The 21,279-nt window shown below is 38.1% G+C and overlaps 1 pseudogene; it reads right to left on the reverse strand.

The window, feature by feature from the left end:
• Positions 1 to 3,319: 3,319 nt before the first annotated feature.
• LOC146954347 (uncharacterized) lies at positions 3,320 to 6,582 on the reverse strand (annotated as a pseudogene).
• Between the last annotated feature and the right edge of the window lie 14,697 nt (positions 6,583 to 21,279).

Consider the following 21,279-nt stretch of genomic DNA (forward strand, 5'->3'; position numbering starts at 1 on the left):
ATAACCATGCAAGGCGAACGGTAGCATTTCATGCCAGTCTTTGTAAGTAGTGACCATCTTCTGAACAATTTTCTTGATGTTCTTGTTAGCGGCCTCAACTGCACCATTCATCTGAGGTCTATAAGGAGAAGAGTTGTGATGTTCAATCTTGAATTCTTCACATAAAGCTTGCATCATGCTATTGTTCAGATTGGAACCATTGTCAGTGATGATCTTGTTGGGAACACCATATCGACAGATGATGTTATTCTTGATAAACTTCACTACCACTTGCTTGGTCACATTTGCATAGGAAGCAGCTTCAACCCACTTGGTGAAATAGTCAATTGCCACTAGAATGAAACGATGTCCGTTGGAAGCTTTTGGCTCAATTCTTCCGATCATGTCAATGCCCCACATAGAGAAAGGCCATGGGGAAGAGATAACATTGAGGGCATGTGGAGGCACATGAATCTTGTCAGCATAGATTTGACATTTGTGGCATCTCTTAGCATGTTTATGGCAGTCACGCTCCATAGTTATCCAGTAATAGCCGGCTCTTAACAATTTCCTTGACATGGTGTGGCCCGAAGCATGGGTCCCAAAAGTGCCATCATGTACATCATGCATCAATTTCTCAGCTTCTTGTTTGTCAACACACCTCAACAAGACCATGTCATAGTTCCTCTTGTATAGGATTTCTCCGTCCAGAAGGAATTTGCTAGCCCATCTTCTTAAGGTCTTTTTATCCCTGTTGGAAGCACCAGGTGGATATTCATGATTCTGCAAGAATTGTTTGATGTTGTAGTACCAAGGCTTTTTATCATTCACATCTTCATCAGCTTGATCTGGCATATTTTCAATGGTAAACACATGAGCGGGTCTATCAAGACGCTGCACCTTGATCACGGGCACATCATTCCAGTGATTGACACGAAACATAGAAGACAAAGTAGCAAGAGCGTCAGCCATCTGATTTTCATCCCGGGGGATGTGGTGCAGCTCAACCTTGGTAAAATATGTCAACAGACGTCTTGCATAGTCACGGTAAGGGATCAGCTTCTCATGATGAGTCTCCCATTCATCCTTTATCTGATTTATAACAAGTGCAGAATCTCCATAGATGTAAAGATGCTTAATTCTCAGATCAATGGCCTCTTCAATGCCCAAGATGTATGCTTCATATTCAGCTATGTTGTTCGTGCATTCAAAAGTTATTCGAGCAGTGAAAGGAATGTGGTGCCCCTGCGGAGTTACAATGATGGCCCCAATTCCTTTACCATAAGCGTTGACAGCACCATCAAATACCAATCCCTATTTGCTATTGGGATCCGGCCCTTCATTGATCAGTGGTTCTTCACAGTCCTTTGCCTTCAGATACATAATCTCTTCATCAGGGAAATCAAACTTAATTGGCTGGTAATCATCAAGAGGTTGACAAGCAAGATGCTCAGCAAGGATGCTTCCTTTGATTGCTTTCTGAGCTTTGTACACAATATCATATTCAGACAACAACATTTGCCAACGTGCAATCTTTCCAGTAACAGCAGGCTTCTCAAAGATGTACTTGATTGGATCCATTCGGGATATTAACCAAGTTGTATGATTCACCATATAATGATGCAGGCGTTTGGCAGCCCAGGCTAAAGCACAGCAAGTCTTTTCAAGCATCGTATAGCGAGTCTCACAGTCGGTGAATTTCTTGCTCAGATAGTAGATAGCATGCTCTTTCTTACCAGTCTCATCTTGCTGACCGAGAACACAACCCACTGAATCATCTAACACTGACAGATACATAATCAAAGGCCTTTCTTCCACTGGTGGGACAAGGATAGGTGGTTCCAACAGGTATTCTTTAATGCTATCAAAAGCTTCCTGACATTCATCATTCCATACAACAGGCTGATTCTTTCTGAGCAATTTGAAAATTGGGCCACAAGTAGTAGTCATGTGAGATATGAATCTTGAAATATAATTCAGACGTCCGAGGAAACCTCTGACTTGCTTTTCAGTTTGAGGGGCCGGCATCTCCCTGATGGCTCGGACTTTATCAGGATCAACTTCAATGCCTCTTTGGCTGACAATGAAACCTAGCAACTTTCCAGACCTTACACCAAATGTACACTTGTTAGGATTCAACCGTAGCTTGTACTTTCTTAATCTTTCAAACATCTTTTTCAAGTACACAACGTGCTGCTCTTCATCACTTGATTTCACAATCATATCATCAACATATACTTCGATCTCTTTGTGAATCATATCATGAAAGAGAGTGGTCATACCCCTTTGATAGATAGCACCTGCATTTATCAAGCCGAACGACATCACTTTATAACAGAATGTTCCCCACGGAGTGATGAAGGACGTCTTTTCTCTATCTTCAGGTGACATTCGTATCTGGTTATAGCCAGAGAAACCATCCATAAAAGAGAACACTTTAGACTGAGCAGTACTGTCAACAAGCACATCAATATGAGGCAATGGGAAGTTATCTTTGGGACTGGCTTTATTCAAATCTCTGTAATCAACACACATTCGAACTTTCCCATCTTTCTTTGGTACTGGTACAATGTTGGCAATCCACTCAGGATATTCAGCTGTCATGAGGAAACCCGCATCAATTTGCTTTTGCACTTCAGCCTTGATCTTAAGAGCCATGTCTGGACGAGACCTTCTCAATTTCTGTTTGACAGGAGGACATTCAGGTCTTGTCGGTATCCGATGTTCCACAATCTTGGGATCTAGACCCGGCATATCTTCATAGGACCATGCAAAGACATCTGGATAATCATGAAGAAGCTGAGTGATCTTCTTTTTCACTTCTGGCTCAAGTGCAGCACCGATCTTGATCTCTCGCTTGTTTTCTTCAGTACCCAGGTTGATAAGCTCAATCTCTTCCTGGTGAGGCTGAATGGCTCTTCTTTCTTGTTCAAGCAGCCGAGTGATCTCATACGGTATCTCTTCATCATCTTCCTCATCTTCAGCTTCATATACCGAGGATTCAAAATTTGGAGGAACCATAGGGTCACTGGGTTCAACGGGTTTATTATGGTTCAATCTGCATAATATGATTGGGATGATTTTTAGAAAAAGTTTTTCATGCAGATTTTTGAAATTAATAAGAAAATACAGATGTTTTGGTTTTTTCTGGCATTACCATTATTTCCAAGAAAAAGACACTAAAAAGTATAAAAACAAAGAGTCGTGAGAAGGACGACAACTTTTATTGATAACGGCAATGCCGAAACATACACGCCCTTACAATGATATCACTTTCGCCTTGGGCAGAGCGAAATGATTGTTATTTTGAAAACAAAGAAAAAACATGAGCAACAAGACACATTACATGGAAGCATGCATGACTAAAGGAACATCAATGGCCTCCCAATTTCTCACAGTGCCTCCTGGTACAACAAATGTAGGCACATAACTACTTTCAGCAACGTCTTCAGCAATAGCATTAATGAACCCAGCACTATAGAAAGTTCCAGTTGAAACACCGGATGTTGGGGAGAATCCAAGGCCCTCTTTGCGCTTGTTTTCCAAGATCTGAATCACTTTGCCCCAGCCAGCAGCTTGCCCTTCTTGAACAGCTTTCTGGGCATCTTTCAATGAAGCCATACTAGCACTAGCTCTTCGGGGTTCTGCACTTTCAACAGTCAAGCCTTGAAATGACGTCCCTTCAGCGGACCCTGCTTCAACACAAGAGAAAGATGACACTTGGCTAACTAGATATGCTTCTTCACCATGTACAGTGACAATCTTACCATTCCTCATAAACTTGAGCTTCTGATGCAGAGTAGAAGTTACTGCTCCAGCGTCGTGAATCCACGGTCTTCCGAGGAGACAACTGTAAGAAGCGTTGATGTCCATGACCTGGAAAGTAATTTGAAATGTCTCGGGACCAATGGTAATCGGTAAGTCTACTTCTCCAAGAACATCTTTGCGAGATCCGTCAAAAGCCTTAACCAAATAGCTACTTCCCCTCAGAGAAATTCCATGATGACTCAACTATCTTAGTGTAGACTCAGGCATTACGTTTAAGGATGATCCAGTGTCCACCAACACATTGGATATCATGTCAGACTTGCAGTGCACTGAGATATGCAGAGCCAAGTTGTGGTGCTTTCCTGCTTCGGGGAGTTCATCATCACCAAATCCCAAGTTATTGCAAGCAGTAATGTTACCCACTATTCCATCAAACTGATCCACAGAGACTTCATGATCAACATAAGCTTGTTCCAGTACTTTCATCAACACCTTTCTATGAGCTTCTGAGCTCATGAGCAGAGACAAGATGGATATCTTTGACGGAGTTTGCAGCAGCTGGTCAACAATTTTAAAGTCACTCTTTTTGATGAGCCTCAGAATTTCATCTAGATTAGACTCGTCAATAGATTGGCCTGTTGGGCCGAGGCTCTTGTCAACAGGAGGAGCAACTGGTGGAGTCACTGCGGGAATAGGTGTAACCACCTTCTTTTGAAACAAGGGTGGACGGACTTTTCCGTTTCTCAGAGCTGTAATTTCCCCGGCAACATTATCAACCGTAGCTGGGGATACTAGAGGCACTTCCACTCCATTCTCAATCATGGTTGCATTGTACTTGTAAGGGATTGCTTTTGTAGAGGCGTAAGATGCTGGACCAGGTAACCTGATCACTAAGGGCTCAACATTCCTTGTCTTAGATACACTTTCAGCGGGAGAATCATGAAACACTGGCACAATCACACATACATCACTGGCAATCAAGTGCTTGTCATCCATCAGGCTCTGTATATCATCTTGCACCACACAACAGCCCATAGAATTTTGAAGACATTCTGAACAGGAAGCATGATCGTGATTAAACAAAGAAGCCTGGCAAAGTTTGACATGTAGCGGTACCAAGGGAGTAGCAACATTGCGGACATCCAACATGGGAGCCTCTCTAGGAACAGGAACTCTTTCAAAAGCTTCAATCATGTTAACAGCAGCATGGTTTGGAAGTGGATTGTCGAGAACATGAGGAACACTATTTTCAAAAGTCAACCGTCCTCTGTCTATCAGATCTTTCACAACATATTTCAAAGCATAACAACCTTCAACATCATGGCCTTGAGCGCCATGATGGAATTCACATGTAAGATCTTGTTGGAACCTAGGAGGCAAAGGATTAGGCGGAGGCCTGCCTGGTCTGGTAACACAATGTCCCTTAGCAAGTAGAGTTGGGAGCATATCGGCATACCGCATTGGTATTGGTGGAAAATAAGTCCTGGGCCGAGGACCCTGTTGCTGCTGCTGTTGTTGTTGAGCAGGAGGTTGTTGTTGTACTTGTTGAGCAATGGCATTAACGGGCACTGGTGGTTGACCCGGTGGCAGTGGATATTGTTGGTAGAATGGCGGGAAGAAAGGATGTTGAGAGTACTGCATATATTGGTAGGGCAGAGGCAACTGAGCAGCATTAATAGGAGCGACAGTAGCTGAAGATTGGTTACCAGACACCATCCCTACTTCGGATTCCTTCTTCTTATGGTGGCCATTACCATACTTCTTAGGTGCGCTAGTTGAGGATTCACCCTTCTCAAAAACAATAATACCCTCTCTGACAGCCTCCTCTAGACGAGTTCCCATAGTAACCATGTCGGAGAAATTATTTGGAGCAGAGACTATCATTCTTTCAACATATTCCTTCTTCAAAGTCTTCAGGAACGTCTGTGTTAATTCTTCCTCATCAAGCCGAGGAGAAACACGGGCAGCTGCCCCTCTCCACCTCTGAGCGTATTCACGGAAAGTTTCATCTGACTTCTGAGACAAGGACTTAAGAGAGTCCCTATTTGGCTTCAAGCGGGTATTGAACTCATAATGACTTTCAAAAGCAGCAGCAAGTTCCTCAAAAGTATGAATATTGTCTTTGCTCAAACCAGTGTACCAATCTGCCGCATCTTCTGCTAGGCTGTCTTGAAAGCAATGTATCATCAGTGCATCATTATCTGCATAATTGGCCATCTTCCGGACGTACCGAATGATATGGCTATGTGGACAGGAAGATCCATTGTATTTGTCAAAATCTGGCACCTTAAACTTCTTAGGAATCTCAAATCGGGATACCAAGCATAGATCACGAGCCTTAGCAGAGACATTGTTTCCACGGCTAGCCTTGACCTCACGGAGTTCTCCAGCCAACTCTCTCAACTGTTGTTTCATAGCTTCCATTGCAGGGTTTTGTCCACGCGGAGTGTCAACATCAATCACCTGTTGCACAGTGTGTACAACAGGGTCGGTAACAACAGTAGTCACCTGAGGCATAGGAGTACTTGTACCAGCAAAAGTTGTCGTAGGATTCTGTCCTTGACCAGCAAAACCAGAGACACCAGCAGCAGTATTAGGAGCATAGAAAGCTGAGAGTCCATAAGGACGTCCATTGGGCATAACAAAACGAGCATCAGTAGCCACAGTAGATAGTGGGATAGATGGAATCGCTTCAGTAGAAGCTGGGACAGATGTGGCTGGTTCTTCTTGTGCAGCCATCATAGTGGACATAACGTCATGAGCCTTAGCCAAGTCTTCTTTCATAGCAGCCAATTCGGCACGGAGCTGAGCATTTTCTTCTTCAAAGTTAGACATGATCCTTCTCTTGTAAAATCTTGTTTGATGAATTCTATCTGGTTGGTAAACTTTGCGAGCACGAGCCACTTTTCAGACTGCGGCGGACAAAACCAGGAGGCAATGAGCACGAGAGAAGTTTTTCGTGACCAATGAATGCATATGATGCATGAAATGTGTAAATGCATATGCAAAAAGATTTTTTTATGTTATCAAAGGGTTTTAGACAAATTAGAAGTTTGTAAACATTACTAAACAACAATTAACATAAACGGGAAACAAACAACCAACATATAGTTTTACAAGACGATTCCCTTTGAAGTGCTAAGCCAAGGGATAAACTTTGAATTGTAAAACAACATAAACAAATGGAAATAACAACAGGAAATGGAAATCCTCAAGCATAGGAAGTGGAAGCATCATCCTCAGACTCAGACTCATAGCTGCAGTATCGTGCATAGAAGTCACGGGCACCCCTAGCCCTCTCAGAGTCCCTCATAAGCAACCTATCTTTCTCTTCAATCTCTCTTCTAGCCTTAGCTAACTCTTTCTTCAGTGTCAAGACCTCATGAGTCTTCTGCTCATCTTTTCCATCCAAAGTCATAATCAAGTTCTCAGCCTCATAGTATCTAGTCTTCCACTGATGCTTCTCCCGACTCTCCATAGCTAGATGCTCCTGATACATCTCCTGAGTAGGTGGTAGTAGAGGCAAAGGCATGGTAGGAATAGATGCAGACACATATCTCATAGAGGGGTAAGGAATACCAATCTCCACAGCTTGGTTTATCACCCACTGTGTATATGCCTCATGAGCGACACCGGACCTTACACCCATATGCTTCACCTCTTTCTTCCGAAGTTTGGACCAAGCTCCTATGAAATCCTCTCTTATTCCTGTGGGAGCATTGGAGTAGTGAAAGAAGTAAGGAGCTGTAGCAAGATTGATGGGCTTTTCTTTCATCGGGAAACCAAATTGTCGCAAGGCGAGCTCCGGGTTATAGTTGATTCCACCCCGGGTACCAAGAAGAGGTACATTAAGAAACTTCCCACCACCAAAGATAATTTCCTTAACTCTAGAAGCTGGAGTAAGCCAAACCACTTCATTAGGAGTGAGAGCCATAATCCTCTGTGAAATAGACCAATTCTCCGGATTGTCGTGGAAAGACTCCGGAAGGTGCGAAATAAACCACCTATAGAGGAGAGGCACACAACAAAGAATGTATCCACGACCCTTGCCGGAACGATCGTGAATAGCATGATATGTGTCAGCTAGCAAAGTAGGAACCGGATTCTTGGAGTGGAAGATCATAATAGCATTCATGTCCACGAAGTCATCAAGATTTGGAAAGAGAATGAGCCCATAGATGAGAAGTGCAAGAATAACCTCGAGAGTGTCCTGACAGGTGGTATTGAGGTTGGCTTTCCCAAGAAGATACTCTGAAGTGAACCCTTGGATACGTGCCTTAGTGACAAGATTCTTGGAGACATCGGTGGTCTTGAGATAGAGATCTTTAGCAATAACCAATGGAGTAGGAGGATTCTCAAGTCCCGCAAAGGGCACCCCCTTAGCAATAGATAGACCCATCAAGGAAGAATAAGCCTCTAGAGTAGGCACCAACTGAAAGTCGGGAAAAGTAAAGCACCGATACTCCCGATCATAGAATTGCACTAGAGTGTGCACAAGCTTCTCATCCACATTAGTTTGGAGAATAGTAAGTAAAGCCCCGTAACGATGTCGGAAACCAGTCGGATCCTTAACCTTGAGTGCCAAATCTCTCAAACTAGCCAAATCCACTTCCTTGAACTTGTAAGACTTAGTCTTCCCCATTCCTACAATGTTTACAAATTCAATTTGTCTAAGCCCTTTGATAACAATGCATGGAAAAAGTTTATGCATGTATGCATGAATGCATGATTATGTTCAAGTTCGGAGAAAACATGGTGGGTTGAAGTTCAAAGTCGAGGAGTCATGGGTGGACACGGTGTCCGGTAAAACTAAGGCTTTAGGAGATAGTAACCGGGTTCTAAAAAAGGTTCCCAAGCTGCAACCTCTCCGACGTATATCACGGTGTCACGAGACAACACTCGCTCCATGATTATCCGTAAGAAGGTCTAACTTGAGTGTAGTATCGCGTGACGACTAAAACTCGAGACAACACTCGGTTTAGCCTCCGCACTACATCCTAGAAAATGGCCATGGATGGGTTTGGTTATCTACGGTTCATAGCGTCATAGAACAATTAGAAGTAAAGTGCCTAAACGCGACAACACGCGCCGACAACATCACCCCCAAAATGCCTCAGCTATGTGGGATTGATCGCATAATCCAATACACGAGGCAACCCTCGGAATGAATTGTCGATTATATCCCCCCTAAATCCTAAGTTCACTCAGCCCGGGTGTAGGACTTTTGATATTCTCACCCCACACGTTTGCAAGAAATTAAACATTTATTCACATAAGAAAACAAGTAAAAGAAGCAGGTAAAAACGAAAGCGCAAGCGTGGAAATAAAGACTAGGCGTAACTCTCAAAAATCCCCAGTGAAGTTGCCAGCTGTTTTATCTTCGTTTTCGGGTGTCAAACATTGATTACGTTTGAACCTTTTAACCGGTGATATCTTATTTTTTCTTGGGAAGGGAAAAAGTAAGCAAAACCCTTGAGAATCGAGGTCCGGGAGTTGTTTTCGCTACGGGAAGGTGTTAGGCACCCATAACGACTATAGTAACCTATAGGAACCGTCTTTACTTTCTACGCGCGCGCTTTATTTTTAAATGCTATTTGAAAGTGTTTATTTATGTCTAAGAGTTTCTAAGTGAATAATTGGAGGGAGAAGAATGTGTTTGAATTTTTATTTTATTTGAATTGAAGGAATTTTGATTCCTTGCCTACGTACCCATTTAAGGGATCAAATCCACCGTAGTTCTCTTCCAAAAATGTTTTTGTTTTTGTTGATTGATTTTAAGTTTGAAAATTGGAATTTTTAAGAATAAGAGAGAGAGGCCTCAAAGGCATAAGATTTGGAAAATGTGAGGTGGAATTAGTTATTTTGCAAAAAGGTCTAAGTATGATTAAAATTCATTAAGGTTTTTATTTAAGAAAATAAAGGGAAAATTCAATGGGATTTTGATCCCAAGGTTTCTTTGGAAAATTATTTGAGTGATGTTATTCAAGTTTTTTTTTGGAAAATTGATTTTTCTAAGTGTAAATCCTAAGCATTCATCTAAACATACAATCCTAAACATACATCTAAACATGCATATCCTAGCCATATACCTAAAGTGATGTGTGTGCATGTGTCGGTGCTTGTGTCGGTGTACATCATTAGAGTCCATTGTCCTTTACATCATTGGCCTAGATACATTCTATGGTCTTGCAAGAAATTTAAAGGCATAAAAAAAATATTACAAAATCCCTAGGTATTTACATCCTAATCCTTGGTAAAAAAATTAAATGCACAAGGAATAAAATGAAGGAGGAGATGAAGTATGCTTATGGAGTGTATGAGACATGAAATGAAATGGTTAGTAACACATGGTAATATCAAAAGAAATAAAGCGAGAAAAACACCATAACACAAAGCATAGAAAACAACCCAAAACAAAGGCAAAATGAGTGCAAAACATGACTAAAATTTGCTCATAAAATGCAAGGGCCATATGACCTATAATTCTCACATTCCAACACATTTTCATAGGTTTAGAATTAGGTTTGGAATGGGAATTAGGGCAACATGATTAACTTGACATTTTTTAAAGCAAACTTAGGCATATTTGCATTGTTTATTTACACAAGTAACTTGTAAACTAAGTAACTAATCAAGATTCACACTCATGCAGCAATATCAAATACAAACAGTAACAATAAACTCACAAACTTCAAGCAACATATACCACAAACAACCATCAAGAGCTTGAAATGGAATTAGACAATTTTCATAGGATTTTTCAACATGAAATCAAGAAATAATGCAAGAAAATGTGATAATATTTTTTATTAGAATTCTCAGTGAACAAATTGCATAAAAACATCACAAAATTGACAAGAAACATACAAATTTTTTTTTATAGAATTTTCAATAAATTTTGAACATGAATAGAGGTGCAATGAGTGAAACCATGTCTGGAAATAGCAAAAATATGAGGAAAACATGGAATCTGCAAAAAAAAGGCCCAAGCCCAAGGGTCTGGAGTGGATTCGGATCATCCAATGCGCCAGAGGCGTTAGATTGATCCGTTCCCTTCAAAAACCCTAGATCCAAGGGCTAGGATCACGCAGCGCACCACAAGGCAGATCAACCACTCCGTAACAAAGCAAATCAGGCCGTACACGTCACAAGGAGATAGATCAGATGGCCAGGAATGATGAAAGACCGGTTTAGAGGTGAACCAGACTGGTTCGTATGAACCGGTCCGGTTCACACCCTTATATAATCAAATCTACCGGTTTTTCTCCATTCCTTCCCTTCGTTTCTCTCTCTCAGGCTCCCCTTCTCTCTCTAGTTCTCTCGTTCTCTCAAGAACCTCCGATCATCTTCTCCGGCGGGATTGACAACCGCCGGTGATGATGGAGCTCTAATTTCATAGAAACCCTACGATCTAAAGCTTACGTTGCTCAGTCTTTAACCCTAAACACAGATTCACCAACGAAATCCACAAGAACTTAACGAAACGGCGTAGATCTAGCTTCGATCTTCTCAGTTTTCACTTTTTCAAAACTTTTTCGAACAAAAAACTTGAACTGAAACTTTTTAAAGGCTTGGATCTATGTCGTTTTGCAGAGACAAATCATACATACAGAAGAAAATCGTAAAGAAGAAGAGATTGAAGTGTTACCTCTTCGTGACCTTGTTGCCTCAGACAGGGAAACTTGGAATAGATCTTCGTTCCTTGCTTCTGGTGAGTTCGTAGCTTCAAAGATCGAAAATAAATCGATCTTTTCACTCTTCTTCTTCTTCGCGATTTTCGTGGAATCCTGTGAATTCGTAGTTGTTTTACGATGACAACTGATGAGGATTGAGTGATTCGGTGATGATTTGATGCTAATTTGAGAATCTGGAAAATTAGGGTTTCAATTTGGGGACGAGTGTTCTTGAGGTTTTTCTGGAATTTTTGTGTTTGATCTATCTTTTTCTCTTCTTCAGACTCACTTTCGTGATCGTATTGGCTCTCGTATTTCGCGATTGAGCCGGTGCTCGAATTGCGAATGAAAATGCTCGATGATGAAGATCGTAGATCTCTGAGAGCTGGATTTTTTCAAAGAAACGACTCTGTTGCTTTTTTCTGGCTATGGATTCGTGTTAATTGGCGCGGGAATGGTGAATTTGGATGATGAATTCATGTTTATGGTGGTTTAGGGTTTCGGTTAGGGATGAATGTTCTTGATTTTCTTGATGAATATTCATCAAGTTCATCAAGAACTTTGGGTTTTGATCGAAAAAAGGCAGAGAGAGAAAATTGGAATGTGTTTATGATGATGTGTAAGAGAATGAATGGTACCTTGACTTTGACTGTGACTGGTCAGCTTTATAGGCTGATGCAGTGACTGCTGGACCAATAGACTAATGACACGTGGCATAACTTTGTAACAAACTCTTGGACAAATGAGGCACTGACATGTGTACTGGACTAATGACATGGACAATATGGACTAAAAAATGTAAAAAATTAACTAAAATTGGTAAAAAACGTAAATTGAAAATAACGTAAAGTGAAACGATTTAAAATTGACAAAACGGACTAAAACAAACCAATTACCTAAATGAGGTACTTTAAAGTAACCTCTCTCTGCCGAAATTTCGTGTGAAATGACCAAAATGCCCCTGGGGACTAAAACAACTAAAAATGACTCAGATGCAATTTTAAAATGGATTTTTAACAGGAAATTAAAACAAGAACTTATGCAGGCAAAATTAAAAGACTCAGAGACAATTTTTAGAATTAGACAGGGTTTTGACACATGAAAAGACTAAAATGCCCCTAGGGGCTAAACTGACTCAAAATGACTTCAAATGCAATTTTTGAAATGGATTTTGACATGAAATTGAAATGAAGACTTATTCAAACTATTTGAAAGGACACACACAACTTTTCAAAGATTGAAAGAAATTTTAACATAGGAAATGACTAAAATACCCTTCTATGTGAATTTTGCAAATAATATTGAAATAAAATGCAGAAAAAGATGTAATTGATCAGAGACAGTTCAAATGACTTGAAATGCAAGAAAAGAAGAATTGAGTTAGTATTTTTAGGTCCAAAATTGGGGTATAACATTTCCAAGCTTTGAAACTTGAGTTTTATGAGTTCAATTATGGTGTTTAATGACATTTACTCTATGATGTGATGGATCAAACTTGTTTTGATTTGAAAATGGAATTCTTTTGTAAAAATGATTAAGCGAGACGAACTTTGTGATTCCATGAATTCGTCGTGTTTGGCCGGTGAAACGCCAAGGCATTCTCTACTGCACTCATATGTGGTCTAGAGATATGCTTAGTTGAGGCATTGGAACTTGTTTACTTGGTTTTGGCTCAATTGCTCAAGTATTCCTAATGTTGTGATTTTGAGAGACGAACTTGTTGAAATTGGTTCTTTTAAACCGAGCACCTTGTAAATCTTTCATGAATGGTTTTATATGATTAACTGAGGATATGTGGATGATTGTTGAAGGTTGAATATGATATCTATCATGAAATGTTGTGTTGTGTCATTTTGCTTAATTATGAAGTATGTGGAATGTGGAGGTATGTTGTGAATTGACGTTGATGTATGTTGTTAATAGCATGATGACGACTCTTAATTGAATTATGATTGATTGATTGTGTGGACGTGAACACTTGATAATGCAATTGTTGTTGAGTTGACTAATGTAAAAGGAGATGGAATTTTACATTGTTGTTGGTGATATAATTGTTGGATTTTGCATTATTGGGTCTTTACTTGTATGTCCATGCATCATAATCATATTGAGTCATATGTTGAAATGTAAAAGGAGATGGACTTTTACATAGGTGAATTGTAAGAGGAGTACATAGGTGAATTGTAAGAGGAGATGAACTCTTACTGTAAGAGGAGATGGACTCTTACAGATGATGTTTTTGTTGCATCATGGGTGACGACCTTGAGGAGATTTGGTACCACATGCATATATGTGTCGAGTATAGGCGCATATCATTTGACATGAGTCTTAAGTGTTGTATGTGAATGATGATTGTTGATGATAAGTGTGTTTGATGAATACATGCTTGTGACATTTGGAATTGAATGGTTGATGAGTTGTGTCATAATTGAATATGTGACTTGTGAATTTGTGCATTGGTGCAATTTGTTGAACGTTGTGCTTTATATGTGGATATGTGTGTATGTACATTGGTGGACGTTGTTGATGGTTGTGAATAATCGAATTATGCTCTAATTGCATGTCTTACTTGTTTCTGCTTATACACTTGGTGAATCTATTTGATGATAATTATTTTAGTAATAGTAAAGAGGTGAGAATTGTATATGCATAGATACATGATGTGGTGATTTCTTTGAAATGATGAATTGTACTTGTTGAGTTAAGTATGCTAAATGAGGAATGAGGTGAGTAATCCTTTCATTGGTTGATGTTGATAAATGATGATCTTATGTTGAATACTAGATTAGAGATTGAATATGTCTGTTATGCTATGATGAGAAAGTGATAGCTTGAGATGCTAGTAATGGGGGATAATAATCATGTGTTGCTAGTATTCTAGGTGGGATGGTTAAGTATATGTGATATGTATGAATCCTTGAATACTATGTTTTTATATGTTGATTATGATTAATGTAATGCTTACCCCCAGTGGTTTTTGCCGCCTACCTGTCTGTATGGATGGGTAGACGCTGTGCAGGATTAGTTGTTTGGTGAGTTTGCTTGGTGGATGTTTGGATGACGGGAGCTTTCTCCGCTGTCGTGTCTTAGAGTCTAGGACAGGCTCTGATTAGGCTTTAGTGTCTTGTGTCTGTTGTTGTTTGACTTTATTGTCCATGTGTTAGGACTTGGAGGATTTATTTGTTGGTGTATGTTGATCATGGCATGTATTTGAGAAGTTATATGTTTCGTTCCGCTGAGACTGCTTAGATATTTCATATATATGTATGTTGAGTTTTTGGATTGTGTTAGACGTAGCGTCTATTTCTTGAATATTTGTTATATTCGCGTGTTTTATCGCTTTAATAGAAATAGGGCGTTACATTTACTATGACCTATACCTGTCGTAATAATATTTAAAAAATCATATAATAATTAGAATAATAATAATAATGGCAATAATTTTTTAAAAGTATAATAATAATATTAAATATTTAATGACACTAGTGATTCTTTCAATAACTTTTTGTGTTGACGTTCTTCATGAAATTGTAATTCATTCAATTATCGACGTTTTAATTTTTTTGGGTAAAAATATTTTTGGTCATAAATGTTGCAATTTTTTGTTTTAATCCCCTTTAAATTTTTCTTCGGCTTTTAGTCCACCAAAATTTGTTCATCAATCTTTCAAATTTTTGAATTTATTTTCACAGTCATGTTTAGAATATCTCCAATTTTTTTTAACAAAACATGATTTAAATTATAAGGTTTATGTTTTTGGAGATATTCTAAACATGACTTCGAAAATAAATTCAACAATTCGAAATATTGATGGACAAATTTTGGTGGACTAAAAACTAAAGAAAAATTTGAATGGGAGTAAAACAAAAAATTGCAACATTTATAGAGACAATTTTTTTTTTTTTAAAAAGCAAAACAAGAATATCTGATTTCAGCATTTTTTTCCGAAGAAGTTAAATTAGCCCACTTAAATTGACACTGGAGATAATCAAACCTGAGACCTCAAGGAGGATATCTGATTTCAGCATTAATCAAGAATAAGGACGTGTCACTCACCAGAAAAGTTAATCTCAGTGATACAATGAGTAATAATAAAACTGCCCAATTTAAAAAAAAAAAAATCCCCTTTAATAATGAAATGTTAATATATATATTTATTTATTCCTCTCACTTGATATGCCTTTTATATATATATACACTCTTCATTTTAGTCCCTCTAGAAAATTTCTGACTTTTTGATCCCTATAGGTATGAATCCCTATGCCATGTTACATAGGGATTATCTTAGAACTTTGTCTATGTATGTAATCTAAGTTAGACGAAACCGTTTTTGTGATCTATATTTATAGATCTTGATTCGTAATGTATAGGCTGCTTCACCAAGATCCTTCATAGAAAATCAGTCCCCTAGCCATGTTCTAAGATGGTGTAAGGAGGGATATCATTTCCGATGCGTAATATGTGATCTACATATAATATCAGGAATATGATTATGCTTCCACTATGCTTATTTTAACAATAGGTTTGCTTTGATTTTAATGACTCTAAATTGTTTTACAGTTTCATCAGATTGAAGATTCTATTTTCTACAAGTTTGCTTTAATCCAGTAATTGATTGCTATAACTTGGATATCTTTTTGGCTTCATCTAAATTGCCAAAATCTTCAACTGTGTCATGCACGCATCTTCAAGGAGATTCCAATTAAGGAAAGAAATCTTAACACCAATCTTCCATATTTCATAATCATGATATGCAAGGATAGCTAGTAATATCAAAACAGATGTACGTATTGCAACTAGTGAAAAAGTTTCATCATTGTCTACAAATCCCTTAGCAACTAGTTGTGCCTTATTGGTATGTAACTTACCATCCATGTTAATCTACTTTTTTAAAAACCATTTGCATCTTATATGACCAAGTCCCTCAGGAGGCTCTACAAAGGTTCATACTTGGTTTGTGTACATAAAATTCATTTCAAGTTTCATGGCCTCTAGCAACTTTTTATACTCACTATCAATGATGGTCTCTTGATAGGTTACATGCTCATCTCGATCCATGAGTAATACATAACCTTGCTCGATTATGAGATATCCATATCTTTTGGGTTGGTGAGTATCTTGTTTGACCTATGCTAGTCTTGTGTTACTTGAGTAGATTGTTCTTCCACAGTCTCTTGATCATGTTTCTCCATAGGTGTGTCACTACTTTGTGATTAGGTGTCAGAGTTGTTGTAAATAGAGAGTTTCCCAAAAGGAGTTCAGAAGATTGGGTGACTCATCATGGACCGAACCATTTCCAACATGGTTCAGTTTCTTTTCTCGGATACACCATTCCATTCTAGGAGGAGTGAGTTGGGATAAAGTTCCACATTCTTTTAGATGGTCAACAAATTACTGGCTTAAAGACATACTGCCTTGATTTTATCGAAGGGCTTTAATATTCTTTCTCAGTTGATACTAAATTTTTAAATTTCTTACACTTTTCAAAAGATTCAAATTTATGTTTCATTAGATACACATAACCATATCTACAATAATCATAAGTAAATGTGATGAAGTATTGAAAACCATCTGTGGTTGGTGTGTTTAGTGGTCCATATACATTATAGTGTGTGTGAGGGCCAAAATATGACCAACCCTTTCACCTTTTATTGTGAATGGGGTCTTTGTTATCTTTACTAGCAAATAAGATCTACTTGTCTTAAATGATTCATAATAAAAAGAACGCATGAGTCCAAAGTTAAGTCGGATTCCACTTGTTAGTTTTCATCCTCTTAGTATTAATGTTATAGATTGGAATTTCAAGATCAAGGACATACAATCCATTATTCATTTGTGCACTAACATAGAAAATTTTATTTAAACAAATGGAGCAATAATTTTTCATTATTATAAATGAAAAAACCAAACTTGCCCAAACAAGGAACAAAAATAACATTTTTGCAAATTGCATATACATAATAATAGTTTTATAACTGAAGGTCGGATTAGGCAAGTGTACCAAATCATTTACCAAGTAATAAAGTGATAAGTAGAGTATCGATCATATCCACAGAGATTGTCGTTTCGTCCAAACAATTCGCGTTACTTATTTTTGTAAGTTGACGATATAAAAGATAAGAGTTTAGAAAGCTTGAAACTTTTATCTATTTGCAACAGAGCAAGTTTACCTGTTTTGGTTGCAGAAAAGTAAGCAGCGGTTAGGATTCTTCGAATCCCCCATGTTTATATTGTTGGATATTAAATAACAGTCATGCCGCGTTTATTTATCTTAGGTAGACTATACAGGTGATGAGGCCGTTGTGACGTGACTAACCTAGAAGCTTAGGTTGAAAGCTGCACCTGCTGATCACACGATGATCCTTACATGTGGGGTCTATAAATCTCGGTTAACTAGGTATATCCCTCGTAAGTCTGGTTGCACCTCCTGATCGCACGGTGATCCTTAAGTGTGGGGTCTTACCATCTCTAAGGTAATTGAAAGCATAAACTTAAATTGGCATTCCAGTTTTTCCTAAGCCAATGAAGGTGAAGTTTCCATTAGTTCAGCCCATCTATGAATCTTAGGACACTCATAGCACATCCTCTCACCGCTCTTAGTAGTTCTACAAACGGGCAACCCTATCTCGTCTACCTTACCAAGGGTTATAAGAGAATGGTTCTATCTAGATTTATTCTTCGGAGTCGCTTGTTTCCTTAATTACAAACCAGTTACATCATAGGTTCAACAGAGTTACTACTCAGTCTTAGTAATGTCACCTTCTAAGTACTTACTACTAGGTCAACTCGCTTTCAGTATCTTTCGCTAATTACTTACTAATTACTTTCTAGACAGATCGTTACTAGTATAATGCTATAAATATCAAGATATAAGCAGCAAGATAGTAATAACAATGTTAGGCCCTGTCACAACCTAAGTACCTAATCTAGGGTTTCGCTCCTTTGAAATAAATAACTAAATAAAACTTAATAGCGAACAAAAAATAAATAAAATATAAACGACATTAAATTAAATAAATATCCAACAAAAATAAACAAAGGTTCATCTTAGAACTCTAACCTAAAAAGAATTAGTTAAACATGGTTACTAAAAACAAATTACTAAAGATAAAAACATACCCTAGAAAATCAAGGAGAAGATAGAAACTCTCCTGAAGCTCCAAAGTTGCCTTCCTCTTGAACTGTCACAGTTATGAACGAGAAATTCTAAATGAGGAAGGCTAGTATTTATAGTGAGAGTTTCTAAAGGGTTTGGGCTAAAACTGCGGGCTTTATCCAAAATAAAAGCAGGAAAAGACGCTTGCGCCTCACATTTTTGGATGCACGGGGCGCATGGCTAGCATGCCTAGCGCATGTGAGTGCAAGGCAAACCATGCCCTAGGTGCATGGCTTGAAAAATCCATGTGCTAGGCATTTTTTCATGTGCTAGGCATTTTGTCCATGTGCTAGGCATTTTTCCCATGTGCTAGGCGCATTGTGTCTGATTCTGGGCCCAAATTCTTCGATTTTATGTCGTTTTTGGTCTTCGTCTTCAATTAAATTGCCTCGGAACTTGAGAACAAAATTCCTCCCTGTTGTAAGTCTCCTATTTCTTTAGATGTTCATGATTTTCCGATTTGCATGATTTCGTTGTGAATTACTTCAAAAACCCCCTAAAATTGTTATGTTTTGGGAAAACTATTATTACAGACTCAAATATAGAAAACATTACAAAAGTCCCGAAATCATAGGCAATTGTTCTAATACTCCTCCTTTTTGCTGCTAAAACTTACTGAAAATAACTGAAAAACATGCTAAGAATAATGTAAGATGACCTGTCATTACAACCCCAAATTAAATTGTTGCTTGTCCTCAAGTAACGAAAGAAATACAATATATTCTTTGCTGTTTTTTTTCCAGGAAAAACATACCTTGCCGGAGTTGTGCTTAGGAATCATTCATCACATTTATAGCAGAGCAACAACTAACTTACCACAGTACATTCTAGCGGGTTCGACTTGGTGAAAGGAACCTATATTCTCAACCATCCTCTTTTCTATGTTGCACATATGTATCTCCTAAAGCCAGTAGGGCTGGTCACGACATTTGCCCACTCCAGTCGTCACTTGAATGTACCTTGCTATAAATTTGAAACAATTCTAAAAAGACAGTCAAGTTAAAGTTATTCATACACTTAAATGACTTTGAGGGTTAACTTGGCTTAGATTAAGGGTGGATGTATTTTGGGAAAGTAGGCTAACAAAAGAACTTGGAGTTAGTTCACTAACTTAGGGATTTCTTCTAAACATTAATGCATTGTCATCCTTCCTTCATTGATTCAAACAAGATGGGTAAAACAGTAGAACTATATGTCTTTTAATTTTTGATAGAAACATACATATTTTTTAAGAGACCATTTTTTGGCTCTTGATTTTTTTTTCTTTTTTCTATTTTTTGTGTGTAGATCGATGGTCATCTACATCTTTTTCATTGTTTTTCTTTTTCTGACAAATGTGTTCTAATGTTACCCCACCCTAAACTTAAAATGTTGATAATTCCAATGAGCAGCCCCAAACTTAGTTTCAAAGCATGTGTAGTCATAATAATACCTATCTAACTCCAAGTGAAATCAAACAGGGTACATTTAAAGTGTAGGACTGTCACATGATTCGTCACTAATAAAGAAAGAAATTTTTGTCTGGAGGCTCAAAGTGATTTCACCAAGGATAATAAGAATATAATAGGGTGGTTTGAAAGGCTCTAGGTACCAAAGAAAAATTGCCTTGTGTGTAATATAACCTATCTGATCGTCCATAAAGAACGGTCGCAAATTCAAGCAAAAATAACATTCATCTGGAACACACACACACGCGCACGCATGCGCGCGCACACACACACATATATATTGGAAGTATTTAATTATCTAACAACCTAGAATGAATATGGAAATATTTGACTCTGAATCTCACCGGTTATGCTATTCGGAAAAGAGTTGGTGATCCAATAAGTACCTTCACTAGCAAGCCCCAGAAAGTATCGTGCTCTTGAATGTAAGGGTAAACTAACCTCCGCCTAAAATTCTTTGAATGAATACCTAAAACTAAAACAAATTTAAGCATAAAAGGAAATGTTGTAAATGTAAATGCAAAAGAAATAAATTTTTATTAGATAATACTTGAAAAATAAGCAACAGAAAAAGAAAAGAAATTGATTATAGTCAGATCATCTCAGCTTAGTAAAAAGAAAATGCAGAAAATAAAAATAATAGGTTGCTTTGATTTAAATTATAAATTTGTATGTTTCTACAATTATTTGAATTTATTACTCTACATTAATGTGATTGAGGATCAGTGCCAAAGTTCTCATTAGTATAGGTCCATTAGTGCAAAAGGGCTATACTATGAGAGATTTTGGACTGTAAACTTGATCCTGAAAGCTCCGTTGTCAAAGTAGAGAACTTTTAAGATTAACATTAATGTGATTGATGATCAGTGTCTACTATCAGAAACTGACGATGAAAACTAGATATGGCACCAAAGATTTGAGCATGCTGAGTGAGAAGAAAATGGTGCAATACTCCACTACACAATGGCATATTAGAGAGAAAGAATAGAACCATAGTCAACATGATGAGAAGCATGTTGAAGCAGAAACAAGTACCTCGTTACTACTGCAGCTAGCCTATCTAATAAATAGGTGTCCTACAAAGAAGTTGCAAGATAATACACTAGAAGAAGCATGGTCAGGAGTTAAACCAAGTGTTCAACAGCTCAAGGTGTTTGGCTATGTATGTTTCAGGCATATTCTTGATCAAATGAGAAGAAAGTTAGATGACAAGGCTCAAACTATGGTCTTAGTTGGATATCACTACACTGATGCT

Source organism: Medicago sativa, chromosome 1 (assembly GCF_051527215.1).
Source record: "Medicago sativa cultivar Bolivia chromosome 1, Bolivia_mono, whole genome shotgun sequence".
Lineage (NCBI taxonomy): Eukaryota > Viridiplantae > Streptophyta > Magnoliopsida > Fabales > Fabaceae > Medicago > Medicago sativa.